Raw genomic sequence first — 21,722 nt, 5'->3', positions numbered from 1 at the left:
GCCTTTTTCTGTTCTCTCTTAGTCATTCAGCAAAGGGAGGTGAGGAACAAATGAACAATTTATGCACAGAAGCTCAGGCAGAGATTCTTTTCTAGGGTCAAGAATTTGTTGTTACTCAGTCATTCGAGTAGATTTCTGATTTCTCTTATGTTCTAGAAATGTCATTGTTATCTTTCATGCTCCAAAGTACTATCCATAAATGATTAGGTGTGTCTTTCAATTCATATGAGCCATGAACTAGTTTAAGCATTTTTAATAGATAAAGATAGAGAACAGATCATCTATTTACGTTAATGTGGATGAGGATTCTTTTTTCATACCTTTATATTGAACTATTCAGTTGGTTAAGTCTGAAGAATGAGAAAAATAGTAAGAGGTTAAAAACTCAAATTGTATTTTTTTATTTCTTTATTTTCTTATAGTGAACAAAACTTTAATGTCTAGAGCATTTATGAGGGTTTTAATGATTGGAAAATCTATCCTGAGAATGTGGTCACCATATGTGACAGCCTTGCTTTCTATCTTGTCTTCAGTTTCTGGGGTAAGTTCGGTGATATTGTCTATTGTCTTCCTTTGCTTACATTATAGAACTTCTCTGCTGCCACACTGAGATAACCTGAAATGTGGGGGGAATGCCTGCTCAGTTCCAAAACACTTCCCTGAACACCTTCCCTTCCTCTATCCCAGCAGTATTTTCCTTTACAATTTCTGTTTCTATTCATCTGTTTTATTAAAGGATCCTTTGCTTTGGTAAAAGGTAAGTGCTTGATATTCACCCATATTTGCATACAGAGTATACTTCCTTTTCCCTCTGAATTCCAAAGAGATTGCCTTCAACTTTCTGTATTTGTTTTTCTTTTTGTTTCTGTTTGTTGTGCATTCTAGTTGAGTGCTTTTATAGTGTTTTCTTGATTGTTGTCAGTTTGGGATACGGGAGGCTGACATTTTTGTTAAGTTAATGTCACAGCAGAAAAACCTATGGTAAACTGGAATCTGGCTAGTGCTTAGAAGATACAACTTATGTTTGATTGTGTGTAAATACAGTTAGTTAGTTGGGGGTTTATCAGATAGCTTGGCAGAAAGAGAGAGGAGCAGTACAAACTGTTTTCAGTTAACTGTGCTGTTCATACACCTGATAAGATTGAGAGAGCTTTTCGAAATGCTGATAGGCTTTGAATAAGAAAAGAATAATCACTTCTACTGGCACCAGCTTATCGGGAATGAAGTAAAATGCCAACACTTTTACATTAGCAAAAGTAAATGTTTTAGACACTCTGTGCGTTTTTTCTTTCAAGTTAAATAGGAGGGGTGCTTTTGAGTGCGCTGTAATGAATGGAGGGATTTATTACCTTGACTAAACTACAGGTGAATATGCTGATAAACTTCAGCATCAACAGCAGCTTCTATGATAAGCAGGTGCATCTCTGCTGTACGTTCTCTGGAGAAATTAAGTACTCCTTTCTCCACTCCATTTCTATTCAACATCATTTCTGATGTTAGAAGATGCAGTTATGTCCTATGTCAATCCAGTTTCCCTATTTTTTCAGCAGGTGGGTTACAGGTATTTGAAACTTAGCTTATCAGACTTGTAAAATGCTAATGTGCTCTGGTTAAATAAGTTAGGGCCTCTTAAGTTGTGCTGAACCAGCAAACTCCTACTGGAGAAATCTTTTTTTTTTTTTTTTTTTCAAGAAAGGAATTAGATTAATTATAAAGTTAGGATTCTTTAATGAGAAGATAAATGTATTTGTCCGAGTAATAGTCCATCTTAAAGCACCTTCCCTTGAAAAAAGAGATAATGGTTTTTTTCTTCAATGTAAACCATTAACTCTCCCAGTTCTGCCATTTTCTCTTCTTTGTAATTTGACGCCTACAAATAATTTGGTGTATTCAGATTTGATAAATGATAGTGCAAGAGCAGATTGATTGATTTTGGATTACTATTGATTACTCTCAATGAGATCACTGTGACACACTCGAATCAATAGTATTCGATTAAGCAAGGCACCACCGTTCTATACATTCAGCAGCAGTGGGGAATTCAGGAACAGAATGTTCACAAGCTGATAAATTGACAAAGCGTTCAGCTTTAAATAGCCCTTTGTTCAGCACTAGTTCCTCAAAATATATTTCATTGGAAAGTTCGTTTTTGCAACTCGGGACCTTTCTGTGGAAGAAAGGTCATCAGTTTAAGGTTTATTAAATTTTAACTAAAAACAACTGGGCTCCATTTAGGTGTAAAATAATTTAAGTACTTACTGCAGGCAACCTTCATGCTTTTGAGCTGTTGCTCAAAGGTTTCATTCTTTTATGAAGAAGTCAATTGTAAACATAAAAATGCATCACTGGAAATGTAATGGTTTAAGATTCAAATGGAAATAAAAATTCCTGCCTGAGGAAACCACTATAATCAAAATAAGGTAGTCTTCACTTTCTTCAGAAGTGGGTAAGCTTGGCAGCAGTGCTGGGAGGCAGCAGAAGGTAGCGCACCTTGATCAAGTGCACAGCTGCTTATATTTTTTTCCTTCTACTGCGAGAGTATTCATCATGTCTCCAATACTACATGCAAAACACTAAATATCATTTGATCTGAAAACCGCCGCTACTGCTGATACAGTAAAATCTTTTCGTCTGAGTAAACTTACAAAGCTGCTGGGAAAAAAAAAAAAATCATCCATGTCTCAAGTCCCTTAGTCAAGGACCTCAAAGATAAGATTTTCTATCATATTCCATTATTGTGCAGTGTTGGCACTTGGAATGAAGCGTTTGCTCTGGCATTAGATAGCATTGCTGAGTGGCTTCTCCAAAAGGTGAGCATATAGTAAACACTCCATTGATTAGGTGAATGTTCTTACATGCAAAAAAAAAACCTTCATTTCAAATGAAATTTTCACCACTAGGGCCTGTGTGCTCAAGGTCTTAATAGGTTCAAGTCTTAGAATAGACTTAGATAAGTTCTCTCATCTGGAGATATATATATATATATATATATATATATATATATATATATATTTTAAATTGATGTGGCTTTCGAAGGGAAAAAGCAATAGGAAGGTAAAGTTTGAAATCATAAAATTCCTTGATGAAACATCATGTTCTTTTGAATGAAAGTAAGGTAATGGGATTCTAAGTATATTAGGCAGAATCACATGAAGTTGCCATTTTTGTAGATCAAACAGTGGTCAAATATCAGTCATTTCATATGATTCAACACAATAATTGGATTTATTTCTATACTGTTCATATTCCATAATCAAATTGAAAGCAGCAATGTTTTTTTCTGATGGCTGTCACAGATGATAGGAGACACATAAATTCTATGTACAATTATGGCAAGTATACTATAATATCATTTTTAGCAACTTTTTTCCTCTAACATCATTAAAGAGCCGCCAAGTATAAAGTATTGTACACACTGAAAAAGTGTGCATTTAGCTGATATGTCTTCTGTGGTTGCTTAGCTGCTTTTAAGAATCCATGTAAAATTTCTATCTGCTGACGAAGACCATGCCACAAATGCCAGAGAATCCTCCTGTTAGAAAACAGTAGTGACCTCCTAGAAAGAGCACATTGCTAAGGGTAGATAGTTTCCAAACAAATTGGAGAAAAGATACCAACACCTCAAATATTTCATCCTCACGTTCGCTCAGAGAACCTTAATATGCTAGTTAGCGCTTTTTGTGCTGCCCCCAGAGAAGTATTAAAACTGTGCTCCGTGAAATCTGTGCACCACTGTGGAGCGGGCAGCTGCAGAACTCCCCAAGTTGGCCGTGGAGCACGGGATGCTTTACTGGCTATTGCAATCAGGAAACGTGCTTCAGGAAATGTAATAAAATGATCCCAGAGCCACCATTTGACCCCCCCCACCCCCGCCACCCAGATGTGCAGCTTCTATTGTAGCTGCCCTGCACTGGCCAATAGAAACTTTCTTTGCCCACCTGCGGGCAGAACGTGGCTCCCAGATAGGAAGGAAATGGACTCTTTCTATAGGTGAGAGGGAGGGGCTCTGATGCCACCGCTGCAAATGTCAGCATGAAGTGCTTCTTGACTTAGGGTCACATCAGGACTCAGTACGTTTTTCTCATTCTGGGTAAATACACGACACCTTACATCTTGTTTCAACGAGAAGGGTGGGCATCGTTTACTGAAACTTGATTGAGCGAATGTCTCTGCCTGGTCCCACTGTCAGTCTTGGAGTTTTCCCTTAGTAGTGCATTTCCCCCCTGTCTGTGACACTGAATTTGATTTATCGCTGGTACTAAGATCAGAAAAGAAATCATTCCTTTTGATGTTTGCTATTAGGCACATGCAGTGCAGTGGGGTGGGGGTAGTGGGAGGAGAGTGGTCTTAGTACACCAGTCATTGTCCCGGCCACACCGTGGACACTGATGGCGGAATATATTTATTCTCTGTTCACTTTGGATGCAAAATTCTGTGAATAGAGAGGTTAACCATGGAGTATTTTAAATGAATAATTATGTTTTAAGTACAGATTCTTTTGCTAAGGACTCAGTGACTCACATGTACACCTGATGACAACAGCATTTTAAAAACTGTATTTGCATCAATTTTGCCAAAATACATAAAAAGGTCAGGAATATAAATAACCCAATGGTGGTTGGACTTCCAGAAAAAGCCATTGGTTGCCTTTTTTTGTTTAGTGGCAAACTTGGGACATCGGAGGCTTATTTGCAAATGAGAGGAAAGATTTTGTGGGGGTTTGCTTTTACTGTCTCCTGGACCCTGGGCGGGCTTTGTTTCCAGCTCTGTACAGTAGCTTTTGTCCAGCTTCTTCGTTAGTTTTAGTGGGATTTCTCCTAGCAGCGCGAGCCTCAGCCCATCAGCAGGCTGCTAGTCAGCAGCAGGTGTGAACAACATAAAACAGGATTAACACTGAACCGAAGTGTGTACTAAAAACAGAACCCCTGCCTTGTTTTTAAAAAAGACTGCAAGACTAGAAGATAGAAGCCACTCTGGACTTGTACTCGCTTTGTTTACTAAACTGTGTTCAATGAGCTATGTAAATGGCTCTGTTTAGGCACCGAGAAGGCATGTGAGGGAGCATGCACTCATTTCTCTTTTTTAAAAAACTATAAACTCAAAATACATGCAGAAAATTATTCTAAGACTCTCAGAACGGAAAAGCAGAATAAAACAAACATTGGGTAAACCCCAAACCAGGATTACAGGTTAATATTGCAAAGATACTGTCCTTATTTACAGACTAAACGTTGATCATCATTTGGTGTGTCGTATTTTCCAGCTCTAAAAAAAATTACTGCTTGGCTTGTTCTAAGATATTTTTTGTGTTTAATTATGTGACTTAATTTATATTTTCACTGAGGTCGGCAAACCACAAATAAGTACAATCAGTAATTCATGAGGAGTATACGAACTCCCTCCATTTTTTTTTTTTTTTTTAAATCAGCACTATTTACGTAGAAAAAAAAATGCTGGCAAAAAAGAAAATCAGAGTTAATAAAGGGGACTGCATGAATTCAGAAAATGGGGCATTGCATTGAATTATGGCATCTGAGTCACTTTGTGAATATTTTGTTTGGCAAAGAGAAGGAAGCATTTAAAAGTATGTTTCTCTTTTAAATTAAACTATTTCTAGTATATATTATATGTTAGATTAAAAGTTGGATACATTTTCTTTATTAGGTTTAGAAAAACATGTATTTTGAAACTTCCAGACTTGGCCATATCTAACAAGAGATCTGAAATAAGGAAATAACAATTTAATTAATTAGAAAATTGTATGTATGTGTATATAATATATATATACACACACACATACATATATGCACACACATGCACACACACATAACTCTTCTTTGAATGCATTCAAATGTAAGCTTTTTGCATGTGTATGTATTGTCATTACACTGATTTTTTTTTATTATTATACTTTAAGTTCTAGGATCCATGTGCAAAACGTTCAGGTTTGTTACACAGGTATATACACGTGCCATGGTGGTCTGCTGCACCCATCAACCCATCATCGACATTAGGTATTTCTCCTAATACTATCCCTCCCTTAGCCCCCCACCCCTCAACAGGCCCCAGTATATGATGTTCCCCTCTCTGTGTCCATATGTTCTCTAGTTCAACTCCCACTTATGAGTGAGTGAGTACATGTGGTGTTTGGTTTTCTGTTCTTGTGTTAGTTTGCTGAGAATGATGGTTTCTAGCGTCATCCATGTTCCTGCAAAGGACATGAGCTCTTCCTTTTTTATGGCTGCATAGTATTCCATGGTGTATATGTACCACATTTTCTTTATCCAGTCTAAATCATTGATGGGCATTTGGGTTGGTTCCAAGTCTTTGCTATTGTGAGCAGTGCTACAATAAATATATGTATGCACGTGTCTTTATAGTAGAATGATTTATAATCCTTTGAGTATATACCCAGTAATGGAATTGCTGGGTCAAATGGTATTTCTGGTTCTGGATCCTGGAGGAATTACCACACTGTCCTCCACAAAGGCTGAACTAATTTACACTCCCACCAACAGTGTAAAAGCGTTTCTATTTCTCCATATTCTCTTCAGCATCTGTTGTTTCCTCACTTTTTAATAACTGCCATTCTAACTGGCGTGAGATGGTATCTCACTGTGGTTTTGATTTGCATTTCTCGAGTGACCAGTGTCATTACACTGATTTCTAGCATTCCAAAAATGTGTTCAAATGTAGACATTTATATAAGGTGGATCTATTTGAGAATATAATGTAAACTTTACTAAAAGAATACTATTGAAATGTAAAAAATTAAAATTTTATTTATAATTCTCTTTCAGTAGCATCTTGGTGATATATATTACTTTTATTATCTTTTATATTCCAAGCTTAAGCTGTAATTACACACTCATTTCTTCATTATTTACAATTATTCTTTTATTTTTAAAATGGCTATTTTATTCTGAGACTTTGCTACTAATTTTATTTTAGAATATTGCCTACTAGCTTAATTATGACAGTCTTAATGCCTGTTGAATATACCAAGAGTATTCAAATCATTATGAACTACATCCATTCTAAAAATTATGTTTCCATTCCACAGTTACTATCTTAAAAAGTTAATTTAACACCACTTGCCTTCTAGTGTATTTTTTCTTAAGAAGTGTTTATTCTCTTCTGTTTAGTATTTTTAAGTATCCTCCATTATGTACAGTAATTGGGTTGTGGGTGCATAGCTTAATGATAGCTAATGAAATCAGGTTTAGAAAATATCAGTTTAAAATTGATCTTGAAGTGTATTCCATATAACCGACTCTCTGGTGTCAAATTGATTGCTTATAGTAACTTCTTACATTGCGGCCAAAAAGATTACATGTGCTCTTTTGCAGTTTTTAAAATCATTAATGTTATCAATTTAGTGCATTAAACTGCATTTTCTTGATAATTCAAAAGTATTTATTTGGCTACGTGCAGATACTGTCTTAAGCACTAAGATCCTGAAATAAATGATAAAAATATATGAATGCATGTAAAACATTTAAAAATGGGAATTTTCATACCTAAGTCTCCAATTTAAACAGGGGTCAGTCTTCAGAAAATAAATTCAAGACTTTAAGTAGCAGTAGTTTTACATAAAACTGAAGCAAATCGAAACTTTCACCCTAGCTTTCTGGCTTTGGGTTTTTAGAACCGATGGGAAGTTCACATCATGAACGTAATTAGGAATTGTGCCTTTAGATCCTGAGTGGGCCAGGAAGTGATTGGGGTTTTGGAGGAGTTAAGTCTGACCTGGCCTGTGTTCCTTCAGCTAAAAGGTAGGCCAGATTCTTTCTCTTTGTGAAGGATTGATCACCAAAGTTGCCATTAAATCTTAAAATGTTCAATATTACTTGTATATGGTTTGGTTTTTTAGATTGATTAATGAAAAGAAAAAAATGCTTTAAAAGATCATGTAAGACAGTATATTTACCAGGTAATAGAGAAGGTAAGAAAGATTTGTTTGAACTCTGGGAGGTTTATATTGTTTGACTTTGAGGAAAAGGTTTGAATTAGTAAACTCGTTCCGATCAAAGTAAATGACTATTGAAAAGTATTTTTTATAAGAAAACCTTGCCCTTACTCTTGAGATAATCTCACGGCTGTTGTCTTTGTCCAGCATTCCTACAGCACTGCCTGGTAGTTCCCAAAAGCCTGGGATTTCAATTTGCCTGAGGACTCGAAGATTGAATTCAAAGCAGTTCTCTGTTTTCAGCATCTCTTCAGTGGATGCCTTTTATTTAGGTGTTTTATTTACTTATTTATTTTTGAAGATACAGAATGGTTTGCTTCAAGTCATTAAAATTATTGTCTTTCACATTTTTAGATGTTTATAATTAGATGATTAGTGAAGTTAGGTAGTAAGATTTATATTGGCGTCAGTTAAGTTTATAGAAGAATTAAAATCATGGTATCATGGCACCATTGCCAATCGGAATATGCCAGAGATATCTCAGAGAGTTTTTGTCAAGTGTTTATGCTCAATTAAAATTTAAACTACATATTATTGAGTGCTTGTCTCAGGGTAGCTTGGCACCATGATATGCAAGTTTCCAATTGCAAGTGATGTGCAATGCAGTTTCTTTGTGTTATAGTATTATAGGGTTATAAACTTTGGAAGGGAAAGGCCACATTTTTAGAAATGGTACCGGAAATATGAGACAAAGAACTATTGCGACGTGGGCACAGCCAGCATTTTCTACTACATCAAAAGGCTGTAAACATATGGTTTTTATCTTTTCCATACCATATATGCAAAGAACTTTTATGTAAGTGCTGCAGACTTGAGCTGAGTCATCTCACCTATGTTTTTGCTTCGTTTGTGGGTTTTTTTTTGCAAAATATTTGTGAATATGCTTTATCCTCCCCCCTATAGTCTTTCTGGGTTTTCCCATATCACTCCCTTTGAATTCTCTTCACTTTTTAAAGCTGAGGTGGTATGTTTAAAATGGATGCATTCTTCTTCAATGTCTAGTGCCAGAAGGCTTCGGAAACCCTCACCATAGTCTTTAAAAAAAACAAACCCACTAACAAAGCAACAACGTGAAACATCAGGGGTTGCTGGGGGTGGGGGACAACGAGGGAGGGCAGCTGGTAATTTATGATTTCTCTAGTATTCCATGTCAAGGATTTGCCAGTGCCCCACTTCCACCCCACCCCCAAACTACACACCGCTCAGTGTTAGGATGATGATAATATACCTGGAAGGAAAAGGCAGTCCATGCCCAGGCAGGCAGCATCAGACAGGGCGCCTTGCCATCTGCCCCACCTGCTGCATTCATGAGTCCATCTGGTGACTGCAATAGCTCATTGTAGGCCTCTTCTGAGGAACATTCGGGCTGAAAAGCAGGCAGTGTGAATTATTTAGGTAGCTAGTATAAATAAATAGAAGGAAAGAAGAAGAGTAACAGGGGAAGCATCTGAAAGAACCTGCTGCTCCCTTGGTCCTGGGTGCTTTGGAATGCTTTAATGCATGAAAGCATCCAATTTGCATATAGATTTAGATGTATAGATCATTATGCGGATTACAAACCAATGAGTTTTATCTAGATTTAGATAGTGCTCAGCCTGTTTTGCACTTCAAATATAGGCAATTCCAGGTAGGGAATCTTTGAGACATTCGACATAAGTGTAACTGATGGAAAGGTAATACTTTTGAGTATTGATTTAGCAAAATAAAATAACTATGTGTCCTTTTGGAAACAGATTTTTTTAAATGGGGATAACACATTTGACTTTTTAGTAAATAATAATTCACACAGATTTGTCCTTTTTTTCTTACTAGATATAAAATATTAGAAAATAATTTCTATATCAATTATATTTGTTTATGTGGCCAGTCAGAATATTTTAGTTAGCTACTGTGTACAAAGTATTGTTCTGGATTTTGCATACACATTAATATATACTAAATATTAAATGAAAGTCTTCAAACACATAAATCTCTATATAACTGTGTGTTTTGTGCCTAGATAAACCACATGGACAGGTACCTACTTGATTAGACCAGAAAAAAAAATACTTAAAGAAATTGTAAACTAGAGTCAAGTCATATACTGAAATGGACACTATTGCAATTAGGAAAGTTTAAATATGTTGGTTTTTAAAGACTTACTGGTATCATTTTGTATGTACAAGAAATGTTTACAAATTTATAGTGTCATTGAGGTTTAGGAAGAGCTAATTTGTATAAAATGATTATAAATTGTAAATCAAAGTTTACAACTAGGAATGGAATTAGTAGCTTCCAGACTTGAAATAAATTTTCTTTCCTATTTTTCTTCCTCAGAATCATTCAGAACATAGTATCATTTTGGGCTATGGGTAGGGGGATTTTATTTAAATTATGATTTAAAAAATCTACTCCTCCCATTTGCACGTTGTAGATTAACACAGACATATACATATGGATAATGTTATATATCTAGTGATTATATCTTGTATCTTATTTGTCAACTGAGTACCTACGATAAAGTCATAAAAAAGAGAATACATTTATTAATATTTTCTCTGGCTCCATGTGTACAGAAAGGCATGTAATGTTTTGCACTTTAGAATTTACTAGACAATTTTTTTTTTTTTTTTTAAAGATAGAGGTCTTGTCTCCCAGGCTGGAGTGCAGTGGTGTGATCTCAGCTCACTGCAACCTCTGCCTCCCAGGTTCAAGTGATTCTCCTGCCTCAGCCTTCGAGTAGCTGGGATTACAGATTCCTGCCACCAAGCCCAGCTACTATTTTTTTCTGTATTTTTAGTAGAGTTGGGGTATCACCATGTTGGCCAGGCTGGTCTTGAACTTCTGACCTCAGATGATCCATCCACCTCGGCCTCCCAAAGTGCTGGGATTATAGGTGTGAGCCACCACGCCTGGATAAATTTACTGGATCTTTATGGTTAATTTACAGTATCCTACTTGACTCAATTCAGTTCCAAAGTAAATTTAAAAGATTTGCTGCTGCTGCTGCTTTTTTTTTTTTTTTTTTTTTTGAGCCAGTAAAGTGTTTAAGAGATCTGCTTTTTTCTTTGAGCCAGTAAAGTGCTAGCCTTCATTTAGATAAGCAACGTCTATATGGGGAACAGAACATACATGAAAATGAATCACATTGCTAACTCAAAAGATAACTACCAATCCTTTTCATATGTTTTCAGTACTTTTTACTTTGAGAAAATTTATTTATACCCAGTCTTTCCCCAAAAAGACTTGAGATGATGCCTTTTTATCTGCATCCAAAACCATTTTTCAGCACCATATAAAATGAGATATTTTCCTTATGTCAAGCAACTCTGTAAAATTTAAGGGCAGTCAATAAAATTCAGGTGACTTAGGCAAGACTGAAGTTTATCCCCCTCACGCAGTCTTTTCTGGCTCTACACTTCCTCCTTTGGCATCCCAGCCCTCTCTCTTTTCAGCCCCACATTCAACAACAATCCCACTCCTGCATACACACAAATACACATGCACACGTCCACCCAGCTTTGAAAACATGCCATTAAAAAAGAAGCCATTGTCTATTTTTCCTTGCAGTTAAAAAAAAAATAAAAAAAAAATGCAGAATTAGTATCAAAGACCTTCACTTATTCTTAAATTATCTTTTCCTGAAAGGTAGGCTACTTCTTACAGAGTCACTGGAACACTGTTTACCATAGACAGGCAAAGAAGGATAAAGTTGACAGAGACAAAACTTAATTAAAAGTAATCTCTATCAAGCTCTTCCAATGTGTGGCCCAGGATGGCTTTGAATGCGGCCCAACACAAATTCATAAACTTTCTTTAAACATTGTAAGAATTTTTTTTGTGATCTTTTTAAGCTCATCAGTTATCATAGTGTTATTGTATTTTATATGTGGCCCAAGACAATAATTCTTCCTGTGTGACCCAGGGAAGCTAAAAGATTGGACACTCCTGCACGTGTTAGTGGTTTGTTAACTGCGAGAACAGCAGCTGGCTTATTATTTATTTGACAACTTCAGAGAACATCTATAGATATCATGAGGCTCCTTAGATGTACAAAGTACAGTAAATATTTTACATTTTTTAAACCGTATATATACAAGAATAGTTAAGCTTTTTTCTTACTGCCTTGATTGGTTTGTATTCACCACAACTCACTGTGCTCATTTATTATTATTATTTTTAAATTTAAGACATACTGACAAGAATCCTCCTGAGCACTCTTTTCTCTCCTCTTTTATTATGACATTAGGGTATTAGAACTTCTCTGATCTAATATGGACAGGACTAGAATATTTCACATGCACATGATTTCAGCAACTCATATGCCTGGGTCAACTTTGCTGGAATATCTTTTTTCTTTTTTTGAGACAATCTTGCTCTGTTGCCCAGGCTGGAGTGCAGTGGTAGGATCTCAGCTAACTGCAACCTCTGCTTCCTGGGTTCAAGTGATTCTGCTGCCTCAGCCTCCCGAGTTGCTGGGACCACAGGTACATGCCACCATGCCTGGCTATTTTATTTTTTATTTTTAGTAAAGATGAGGTTTCACCATGTTGGCCAGGCTGGTCTTGAACTCCTGACCTCAATTGATTCACCCACCTTGGCCTCCCAAAGTGCTAGGATTACAAGCGTGAGCCACCGTGCCTGGCTTTCTTGGAATATCTAATAACTTACTTTATCCTAAGATCACATAAAAATATATTTGTTTCAAAGGGGGAAGTCTGGAGTGTGCTTATTTCCATAAAATGGGAACTGAAACTTAGTAAATGAATATGAATCAGCACAACATCTCTTTTTAGTCTTTTACAGATTTCTTTCTTCACCCTCTCATAAGAACAGAGAATCCATAATCCTAGATGTTACTTTACTTTTATTTGATCAGCGTTTTTATCAAAGGTGTTATTTAAAGACACAATGCCACATTTTAAAGAAAGCTATGGCCCAACTACATGTAAAAAACTGTAAAAGAGAGATATTATACTTTGTCAATATCCAGAAGAAAATCAATTAGTGATAACTACTTGCTTTTAAGAATTCTGACTTTCAATTATCTAGTAAATTGGTAAGTCTAGTGATTTCATTAGAACCAAAATATAAATAAAATAAATGTGAATAAAAGCCTTTCTGTAATATATATTTCAAAAGTAAATCTCCTTTTAATGGTTCTTCTTGAAATCTGCCATTGACAGTTTAGTCAAATCAGCCATATTTATGCTAGTCTGACTACTTTAAATACTGCTTTCTAGTAGCAGTTATGGTGTTATTAATTATATGGGTAAGTAGCAAATAGTAGCATCCATGTTGCTTCTTAATAGCCTCCCATAAAGAACTTCATTATCCCATTCACAGGGAAGAAGGGGGATGCAGTAATAAATCATGGGCATTTTTATGGGTTCGTGAGTCAGGAGGTTAGGTGACCATTTGGGGTTTCCCAAAAGCTAGGCTAATAAATAGGGTGGTATTTACTTAAGTACTGAAGACAGTCAGCATGGCCTCATCATCTTTTGTTTTGGGATATCACAGCTGGTCCAGGCATACTGCCAGATTCCTTTGTTTTCTTAAAACATATAGATTAAAACCTACTTGTATTTGCAGGAGAGAACCCATGGCAAGAGAGGAGACAGGTCTGCTATTGAGTGCAAACAGAAGGAGCAACATCTGTGCATAGAGGCATAAAGCAGTTAAGAGAAATCTCTCAAGTCCTTTCTGCTACCATGTCCTGTCAGGATCTCACAGAATGTCAGACTGTTAATCTCAGGGTCATAGAGTGAGAGTGATATTTTGTGCAGGTTTTAAATATAATGCACTTTATTTTGGGAAGCAAGATAGTGTGGTGCAGACTATGAGTTTGAAAGCCAGAGAAATTGATGCTGCTGCTTAAAGGATGTTAAGTCTAGCCATCTCATAAAATAGCATGCAAAAAATGCTTGGCAAGAGTAGGCACTCAATAAATATTTTGTGCTCCCCCCAAACCCCACAAACTTGCTGTTAATAATGGGGTTGTTAATAGCACTAGAAGGAAAGTACAAAACTGAGATTCTGCTTCTCAAAGCCAAATTAGCTTCTTACCTCAACCGACAAATTCTGAAGTCGAAATGAGTCATAATAAGGATTAGTCAGGGAAGCTTGAATTGAACCTATTTCTCTTGCATGTGTGACTCCTTATCAGTCTCACACTACTTATAATTGCTGGATTCACTTTCTGAAATTAGCAAAGGGGAAAGCAAAGTAAAGGCAGAAACCTAGCCACTTGCTCGTTGCTTTTCTGCCTAGAGTGTTAGGGTAAGAATAGAACTATAAAAATATAATATTCTCTTATATTAAAGGAAATGTCAAAATAAAACTGTAAGTCATCTACTAAGGGTAGATAAGGAGAAAGTGCAGATTCTGGCATGTTATCCTGAGATTAAAGATATTTGAAGACGTTCTCATCTTCAGTTTCTCCTATCTTTTGAAAGGCATGGGAATACCATCTTCATACTAATCCAGTAAACAGTACTATCTGGCTTTGATGTTAGGAGGCCTTGATGAGCCTTGTTAGCGGTAGTGTGAGAGTCAAGTTTATGTGTGTAAAAGTATGAGCAAATGAGTGCATAAGTGTGTGTGTTTGTGTATGTCTGTGTCTGAGAGGTGGTCCTTAATCTATTTCAGGTGACTTTCCCAAAGGACAGGTTAAATCAACTGATTGAGCTGATTTTTATCCTCCTGTGGTGATATTTTTATTTATCTGATAAAATGCTTAGAAAGTATTTAATTTGTCAAGGAAACATCTTGTTACTGTATATTTGCTGAATATGCGATGATATTGCCATGACACAGATGGGAAAATGAAGACTTTTAAAAGCTAAAATAGCCAGAGTCTTCCTATATTCCCCATCAGTTTATTTTTACTCAGATTTCTCCCATAAAAAGCAACAACTTTGCAAGACTTCCCGCTTAATAGTTAAGTGAGGTACCTAAGCTAGTGAGGTTAAAAATAAAAGTTGCGGTAGAATAACCGAGGGAGCAGAGATGAGGTGTAGATGTTGATGCTTCGTTCTCTCTCCCCGGACCAACGATGACTGATACATCCATTAAATTTCAGCTGAGGCTGATTGACTGAGTGGATTTATATAAATTAAAAAATGCAGGTCATATACCTTTTCTGATAGACTGTAAATGAGAAATAGGAATTCCTTTAAACCTCAAAGGAGGAAATCCATAGGCGAGGCTTTCTAGTCAATAAAACACTACAGCATCACTCTTCTTGCTGTGTTTGTACAATAAGTTTTAGTTAATAGATAGATATTATACCAGCCTCTCCCTGACTTTTTCAGCAAGAGGTAATTTGTAAATTAACTCACATAGTGTTGAAGGTTTTCCAGCTTTTGTTGCAGTTTGAACTCCTGTGTTTCAGACATGAAGGGGGCAGAAATCATCCCTGGCTCCATTTTTTTTTTTTTTTTTTCTGTGTAACAAGTGAGAATGGCATTAGTTAAGGAACAATGACTTTTATTCACACTCATTCTCTGAACCTCATGTCCATTTGTCCATTGGAATGAGCCACTTATCATTCTTCCAGGTTTTTCCTCTTTCAACATCAAGAGTTATGAAAGGAAAATTCCATTTTTTTCTGGCCCTCTGTGACAGGTAGACTGAAGATTGTGGTCATTTGGATTAAAAACAAATCCATCACCACCAGCCGGCAGGTTATTATGATGTCTCCTTTGAATATATGAATTTCATACACTGCTTGTTGGAAGTCTAAGAATGCCAACTTTTTAGATAAATAATTATCCCATTGGTGATGTACAGTACACTGTTGCCATATTTTCTCACTTTTACAGCATTCTTGCCCTTATCACCCATAATATAAATCTTTTGTTTTTATATTTAAGAAAACTGCTAGATAACAACCCCCCCCCGTACTCAGTACAGTCAACCAATCACACATCATCATTTGGCTATCATTATTTGTTTCCTTTTGGCAGATATTTTAGTAGCTCTGTAGTTTCAATGTGACAGCATATTTGATACAGCCATGCAGGTGAATAAACAGATGACCTTATGCATGTGCTGGCGATGGCCTCAGCATGCAGCCCTCAGCCTTGTAAGTTTCCAGGGATAGAAAGATAGATGAATGAATAAAGTTCACAACATCAGTCAGCATTATTATTGTCTGAACCAGCTAATCCGTCAGCAAAAATTTGAAGAGCGGGGAGAAATATGTACATGTGGGCGTAAGCTAGGAGAGAAGTTAACATTTTCCAGGAGATTTGTTTTTCCTAAAGCTCAGTTCCCTGAGCCACGGACACTTTAGTTCCTTAGACGTTGTGGGGAGGCATCTCTTCGATAGAGGTTTCTGAAGTGATAAAATCAAACTCCTTACTTCATTTCCATTTCTTTCTCTGACACCCCCTAAGTTTATTTCTCACTGTTGACCATCATGTTGTTTATTTTTTAATCTGTAAAGTTAATGCCTCTATACTGACCATCACTTACTGTTTTGTGGCTTCCCCGCTCCCAAAAAGACGCCTAATTATGAGCAGAGTTTGCATGGGGACATATGTGCTCCAGGAGGTAACTTGCAAACTTGCAATCTTACACATCTAACTAGTTAGCTAATATGTAACACTGGCCAAGTGTTTCGTGAGATGGATTGCATTAATTTTTCCTTTCCCTGTTTTCCCTCAATAATCCCTACTGAGCTTTGGATAAGAACAATAAATATCCCTGCTATGTCTAGTTCCCTTCTGGAAACTGAACAGATGAACTGTCAACATCTTAGGGGCACACCGAGGGGACAGGGGCTTAAGTCTCTAGGTGTGGCCAGCAGCTACTGAGGCTGAGAACAGTTAATACTGTGCGTTGTTAAACTAACTTCACAGCAAAGTTTTCAAGGCTCTTGGTTGAGACTCTGCCTTTATACACAGGAGTCACTTTTATTTCCAGAAGTAGTGACAGATAGCTTTCACACTATCCTGTCTTATTTTCCTTGTGGTTAGTGGCTAAGATGGTTGAATCTAGCGAAGCAGTTTTAAAAGTTGTGTCTACATTTTCCCCCGACCTGTGTTAAATTAATTGTTATCCACATGGAATCTGATGGAGGGCTCTGACCTCATTAGTTTCTTGCATAACTTCCACACAATCTTAATTCTTAGCCTGGCTATTTTAACCTTCCCTGAAGTTCACCACATTTTCCTTTGGAAAAAGACCTCATTATCCCAGCTAGCACCATGCCTTGCACTTAGAAGGTACTCACAAAAGATTTGTGAATTGACTGAATTAAAGCTGTGCTATAAACAGCTAGCATAACCTCTTAATCTCAGGTACAGAGAATTAAGGAAATCATTTGGTATAACATTACATAAATTAATGAAACATAGGTAAAACTCAGACTACATTGCTAAAGTGCTTAAACAAACTCAAATCACAACAAATCTCAAAATTTAAATAACTTTTTGTGAGTATTCCAGGTAAACGTGGATTTGTATTCCAAAATCAGATGCAAATTTTCTTTAATATTTGATTATTCCAAAGATTAAAAATGATATTTTGGGCCAGGTGTGGTGGTGGCTCATGCCTGTAATCTCAGCACTTTGGGAGGCCAAGGCGGGTGGATCACTTGAAATCAGGAGTTCAAGATCAGCCTGGCCAACATGGAGAAACTCTGTCTCTACTAAAAATACAAAAATTAGCTGGGCGTGGTGGCGCATGCCTGTAGCCCCAGCTACTCGGGAGGCTCAGGCACGAGAATCACTTGAACCTGGGAAGTGGAGGTTGCAGTGAGCCAGGATGGCACCAGTGCACTCCCAGCCTGGGCGGCAGAGTAAGACTCCATCTCAAAACAAACAAAGAAGATATTTTGTTCTACAAATTTTTAGTAGCACTTTAATTCTGCACAATACTTTAAACTTTTCAAAAGATTTTGGTAACTATTTTATCTTCAGTCTCAACATTCCTGTACATTAGACAGGATAGGTATCAGTACCCTAGTATATTTACCAGATGACTGAGGCACAGGGAGTTAATTTATGTATATTAATTATATATATTGATGCAGTTAATTAATGACAGAAAATATTTGGCCAGGAAGTTCTACCTAATATCTAGCTCCAGTTTTCCATGGTGTGAAATAAGTCAGTTTCTCCTTATAGAAGGCTCTAATGCTGTACCAATTAAGGAGTAACTATGATATAAATCATCCTAGTATGTTTTATTATCTGATGATATAAATAATCATAAGTTGCTATGTAATTTTGACTTTTCAACACACTATTATTCTTTGTTCTTGGGCATTTAAGAAGGACCAAGATAACTTTTTTATTTTTCTTTTATTTTGGTCACATTTTTGTCATTATGGGGTCAAACAGTCAAGACAGGTACATCATGGCACTTACCGAGTGCACAATTGTTTAAGAAAATTAAAGAATACAAAAAACTTTAGAAGATTAAAGTGTTAAATATAGATATGTCTACAGTTGACATATTAAGTTGACTCTTACAAACTACTGATATTCAATCTTTGTAGTATAGCATTTTGTAGTGCAGAGTAGGAGAATTTTGACAGAAAATTCAAGTTTGGTTCTGGTTCTACCCCAGCCTTCTTTCCTCATCTGCAAAATGGAGATAACACTCATCTTACAAGGTTGTCTTGAGAACCAGTAGGATTGTAATTTTTTTTTTCCTCACCATAGCAGAGAAAAGAAAAAGGAAAAACTTTCTAGATATCTTTTTGGGACATAAGAAATTATATCAGTATTTCTTAAGAACATTATTTTGAGAATTCACCATACACTGTGAAATGTCACGAAAGAGAGAACTATCCAAGCATCTATGCCAGCATCTTCGTGATCTTGAGTTCATGGTATCTAGAGTCAGATGCACATGACTCTGTTATTTAAACTAATGTCATAAACAGATGTGTCAGACGTGGAAACTCATAAGATCAGGTTCATAACATTAATAAACAGAAATGTAGTGTTTACTTGATGTGATACTTTGTAATCCATTTATTTATTCAACAAACATCTATTAAGTGACACATTTATGAATTAGCTGACATGAACTCAGCATAATATGAAGTACTGAGGATACGAAGTCAAATATGATCTATACTCTAGCCCTCAAGGAAAATGTTAATTAAAAAACTTTTTATTTTTAGGTAATTATAAACTCACATGAAGTTATATGAAATAATACAGAGAATCCTATTTACCCAATTTCCTTCAGTTGTAACATCTTGCATAGCTATTGTACAATATTACACCCAGGTAATTGCAGTTTGTGGACCTTTCAGACAGCACCAGTTTTACTCATATTCATTTGTGTGTGTGTATATTTAGTTCTATATAATTTTATCATATATAGGATTTTTGTAACTCCCACAGTTCAAAAAATGATCAGTTCCATGGCAAAGCATTAATTTGTTTTAAAATTATATATTAAAAATTGTACTCTGTCAAAGAAATCATAGCTTGACTAGCTCTTATATATTATTTGCAGAATACTAGGACTGCAAAAACCTCTGATGATGCCTATAATATTTATCTCCTTTCTTTTCATTCTCTTCTCTATCATCTTAGTTCAGATCTTTTCTTCATGATTTATCTTCATGATAAATGAAGCTTCATTTAATATAATAGCTTCATAGTTGGGCTGTAAATACTGAGTTCAAAGATGTGGTGTGTTTTGCTTACCAGGTTATAGGCTTAAAACATGATAGGAATGAATGAGTGAATAAATGGACAATGCTGGAGCCAAAACAGTGTTTAACAGAAACAAAAGTCGGGCGAGGTGCAGTAGCTCATGCCTGCAATCCCAGCACTTTGGGAGACTGAGGTGGGTGGATTGCTTGAGTCCAGGGGTTCAAGACGAACCTGAGCAATATGGCAAAATCCTGTCTTTCCTGAAAAATGATAAAAATAAAAATAAATTAGCCAGGTGTGGTGGCATGCACCTGTAGTCCTTGCTACTCAGGGGGCTGAGGTGGGAGGATCACTTGAGCCCAGAAGGTCTAGAGGCTTCAGTGAGCTCTGATCATGTCACTGCACTCAGCCTGGGTAACAGAGTGAGACTGTGGGTCAAATAAATAAATAAATAAATAAAAGTAAAGTAAAGAAACACAAATTGGCTGACTTCAATAGCTTCCCATTACCTACAAAGTGACATCTAAATCTGTGTGGTGCAATATTGTAAACCTTCTACAATCTGGTCCCAATGGGCTTCTGAACCCATTGCTGATTCCATGTCCCCTACAGTATTCTTCAGAACCACCCCCTCCTATATTCTCTGAGCCTACTCTCTGCTTTCTCATTTTTGGGGTCAACCTCCTTCAAACTAAAATGGTATTTTTCTTCCTTGCTCATTGATATCCTTCTGATTCAATGCAAATAATTTTTATTTAATCTTCTTAAAATTCACAATGAGATACCTTCCATTTAACAGCTTTAGCAAGCAAGGTTTGCAGATACCATGTCAGAGTTTAACTTTAGCAAATTACAGTGCTGGTGAACTCAAAACCAGGCCTTCCAGTTAAAAATCTTGTAATCATTTTACTACTTCACTAGCAGGGTTTTTGGTTTTGTTTTGTTTTGTCTTCCATAAAAATAGTTTTTCTATGCTTAATGTTTTATTTTACAGATTCTTGAGGTTGTATGAAAAATGCTTTTTTTAAGGAAATTTGTGCCCCAACATTTAAAGTCCACAACTTTTTCTGTGTGTGAATTGATGGTTTGTTCATTTACTCAACAACCCAGAAACAGGGTTACATAGAAATATAACAATTAATTCACAGTGGAAGGATAGAAACATAAATGTATACAGTCATTCCTCCATGTCTGTGGGTTCTGCATCTGTGGATTTGGCCAACTGCGGATAAAAATAAAGGCAGAAAAAAGTGGATGGTTGTATCTGCACTGAACATGTAAAAACTTTTTTATTGTCATGATTCCCTAAACAATACAGTGTAACAACTATTTACATAGCATTTACATAGTAATAGGTATTACAAGTAATATAGAGATGATTTAACATATATAGGAAGATATGCACAGGTTATATGCAGATACTACATCAATTTCTATATGGGACATGAGCATCTATAGACTGGTATCTGAGGGGCATCCAGGAATCAATCCCCCATAAATACTGAGGGACAACTGCACATTAAAAAGGATGCTAAAGCTAGGTGTAGTGAGTCTGCCTGTAATCCTCGCACTTTGGGGGGTCAAGGCAAGAGGATTGCTTGAGGCCAAGAACTCAAGACCAACCTGGCCAACATTGCAAGACCTCATCTCTGTTTTTGTTTTTGTTTTTTTTTTTAAGTTGCACACACACCCAAAAGATGTTAACTGCAATTATAGAAATAGGCTCATAGTATTATGGAAACACCAAAACGAAAGAGTGTGAGGAAAGACTTGCTGAGGAAATAATAACCCAATTGAACTTTTACTGATGAATGGAAGTTGTGCAGAAAGTGGAGTCCAGGGCAAGAGAGTTAAATTCCAGAGAGAAGGAAAAGCAGTGTGAAAAGCTTGTTAGCATGGGGACTTACAAAGCATTAAGCATTGCATGTATACAGTCATGTGTTACTTAGCAACGAGGATATGTTCTGGGAAATTTATCATTAGGCAATCTCCGTATGTGAACATCCTAGAGTGTATTTACACAAACCTGGATGGAATAGCCCACTAGGCTGTGTGGTATAACCTAGAGGCTATGAACGTGTACAGCATGTTTTGGTGCTGAATAATGTAGGCAATTGTTACACAATAGTAAGTATTTATATATCTAAACA

General features: G+C 36.4%; 1 protein-coding gene across 16 annotated transcripts in view; it reads left to right on the top strand.

The window, feature by feature from the left end:
* Positions 1–21,722, top strand: part of ESRRG (estrogen related receptor gamma) — a 644,467-nt gene that overhangs the window by 427,259 nt on the left and 195,486 nt on the right. For 2 of the 16 annotated variants that reach the window (XM_074385202.1, XM_074385201.1), the window contains one exon: positions 423–541. The exons of the other annotated variants lie outside the window; for them this stretch is intronic. The gene's annotated coding sequence lies outside the window, so the exon portion shown is untranslated. The remainder of the gene's footprint in view (positions 1–422; positions 542–21,722) is intronic. 16 annotated transcript variants of the gene reach the window in all.

This window comes from Saimiri boliviensis, chromosome 14 (genome assembly GCF_048565385.1).
Source record: "Saimiri boliviensis isolate mSaiBol1 chromosome 14, mSaiBol1.pri, whole genome shotgun sequence".
In the NCBI taxonomy this organism is placed as follows: Eukaryota; Metazoa; Chordata; class Mammalia; order Primates; family Cebidae; genus Saimiri; species Saimiri boliviensis.
This window is presented reverse-complemented; position numbering and strand designations above follow the sequence as displayed.